Genomic DNA, 2500 nt, shown 5'->3' with positions numbered 1-2500 from the left:
ATGGAGAAGATTGTGCGAAGAAAGCTAGTGGAACATCTGGAGGGAAAGAACTTTGTAACACAGCATCAACATGGGTTCAGGGATGGCAAGTCCTGCCTCACAGGGTTAATTAAATTCTACGACCAGGCAACAAAAATCAAGCAAGAAAGAGAGGGGTGGGCAGACTGCATATTTTTAGATTGCCAGAAAGCCTTTGACACAGTGCCACACAAGAGGCTAGTGCGAAAGTTGGAGATGCAGGCTGGAGTGAAAGGGAAGGTACTCCGTTGGATAAAGGAGTACCTAAGCAACAGAAGATAACGAGTCACTGTGAGGGGTGAGGCCTCAGATTGGCGAGACGTTACAAGTGGAGTCCCGCAGGGGTCAGTCCTTGGACCTATACTGTTTCTGATATCTGTAAATGATCTCCCGGAGTGTATAGACTCGTTTCTCCCTATGTTTCCTGATGATGCAAAAAATATGAGGAGGATTAAAACAGAGGATGATAGTAGGAGGCTACAAGATGACCTAGAGAATGAATGAATGGTCCAACAACTGGATGCTAAAGTTCAACCCGAGTAAATGTAAAGGAATGAAACTAGGCAGTGGAAACAGGAGGCCAGACACAAGATACAGAATAGAAGATGAAGTACTTCATGAAACGGACAGAGAGAAAGATCTAGGAGTTGATATCAGAAAGTTGTTCTTGTAAACTGGATTAGAGACACTCTTAAAGCTTTATGTGGACCAAGTATTAAAGTGGAGTTAATGAGGTTTTTAATGTTTCATATTGACATAAAATGCAAGAAAATTAAGAATACAATAATTATGTTACTTTCTGATTACATTTTTTGTGTGGGGATAGGCAGGCAGGAGGGTTACTGTGTGAGGATAGGCAGGCAGGAGGGTTACTGTGTGTGGATAGGCAGGCAAGAGGGTTACTGTGTGTGGATAGGCAGGCAGGAGGATTACTGTGTGTGGATAGGCAGGCAAGAGGGTTACTGTGTGTGGATAGGCAGGCAGGAGGGTTACTGTGTGTGGATAGGCAGGCAGGAGGGTTACTGTGTGTGGATAGGCAGGCAAGAGGGTTACTGTGTGTGGATAGGCAGGCAGGAGGGTTACTGTGTGTGGATAGGCAGGCAGGAGGGTTACTGTGTGTGGATAGGCAGGCAGGAGGGTTACTGTGTGTGGATAGGCAGGCAGGAGGGTTACTGTGTGTGGATAGGCAGGCAGGAGGGTTACTGTGTGTGGATAGGCAGGCAGGAGGGTTACTGTGTGTGGATAGGCAGGCAGGAGGGTTACTGTGTGTGGATAGGTAGGCAGGAGGGTTACTGTGTGTGGATAGGTAGGCAGGAGGGTTACTGTGTGGGGATAGGCAGGCAGGAGGGTTACTGTGTGAGGATAGGCAGGCAAGAGGGTTACTGTGTGAGGATAGGCAGGCAAGAGGGTTACTGTGTGGGGATAGGCAGGCAGGAGGGTTACTGTGTGTGGATAGGCAGGCAGGATGGTTACTGTGTGTGTGGATAGGCAGGCAGGAGGGTTACTGTGTGTGGATAGGCAGGCAGGAGGGTTACTGTGTGTGGATAGGTAGGCAGGAGGGTTACTGTGTGTGTGGATAGGCAGGCAGGAGGGTTACTGTGTGTGTGGATAGGCAGGCAGGAGGGTTACTGTGTGAGGATAGTCAGGCAGGAGGGTTACTGTGTGTGGATAGGCAGGTAGGAGGGTTACTGTGTGTGGATAGGCAGGCAGGAGGGTTACTGTGTGTGGATAGGCAGGCAGGAGGGTTACTGTGTGTGGATAGGCAGGCAGGAGGGTTACTGTGTGGGGATAGGCAGGCAGGAGGGTTACTGTGTGGGGATAGGCAGGCAGGAGGGTTACTGTGTGTGGATAGGCAGGCAGGAGGGTTACTGTGTGGGGATAGGCAGGCAGGAGGGTTACTGTGTGTGGATAGGCAGGCAGGAGGGTTACTGTGTGTGGATAGGCAGGCAGGAGGGTTACTGTGTGGGGATAGGCAGGCAGGAGGGTTACTGTGTGTGGATAGGCAGGCAGGAGGGTTACTGTGTGAGGATAGGCAGGCAGGAGGGTTACTGTGTGTGGATAGGCAGGCAGGAGGGTTACTGTGTGTGGATAGGCAGGCAGGAGGGTTACTGTGTGTGGATAGGCAGGCAGGAGGGTTACTGTGTGTGGATAGGCAGGCAGGAGGGTTACTGTGTGTGGATAGGCAGGCAGGAGGGTTACTGTGTGAGGATAGGCAGGCAGGAGGGTTACTGTGTGTGGATAGGCAGGCAGGAGGGTTACTGTGTGAGGATAGGCAGGCAGGAGGGTTACTGTGTGTGGATAGGCAGGCAGGAGAGTTACTGTGTGTGGATAGGCAGGCACGAGAGTTACTGTGTGTGGATAGGCAGGCAGGAGGGTTACTGTGTGTGGATAGGCAGGCAGGAGGGTTACTGTGTGAGGATAGGCAGGCAGGAGGGTTACTGTGTGTGGATAGGCAGGCAGGAGAGTTACTGTGTGTGGATAG

At 51.2% G+C, this 2500-nt stretch overlaps 1 protein-coding gene across 2 annotated transcripts in view; it reads left to right on the top strand.

Annotated features, from left to right (window-relative positions):
• The window catches only part of LOC138357604 (uncharacterized), a 158703-nt gene that overhangs the window by 69424 nt on the left and 86779 nt on the right, over positions 1-2500 (top strand). The window lies entirely within an intron of this gene.

Source organism: Procambarus clarkii, chromosome 79, assembly GCF_040958095.1.
Source record: "Procambarus clarkii isolate CNS0578487 chromosome 79, FALCON_Pclarkii_2.0, whole genome shotgun sequence".
Classification (NCBI taxonomy): Eukaryota; Metazoa; Arthropoda; class Malacostraca; order Decapoda; family Cambaridae; genus Procambarus; species Procambarus clarkii.
The sequence above is the reverse complement of the archived record's forward strand: the minus strand, read 5'-3'. Positions and strand labels throughout refer to the sequence as shown.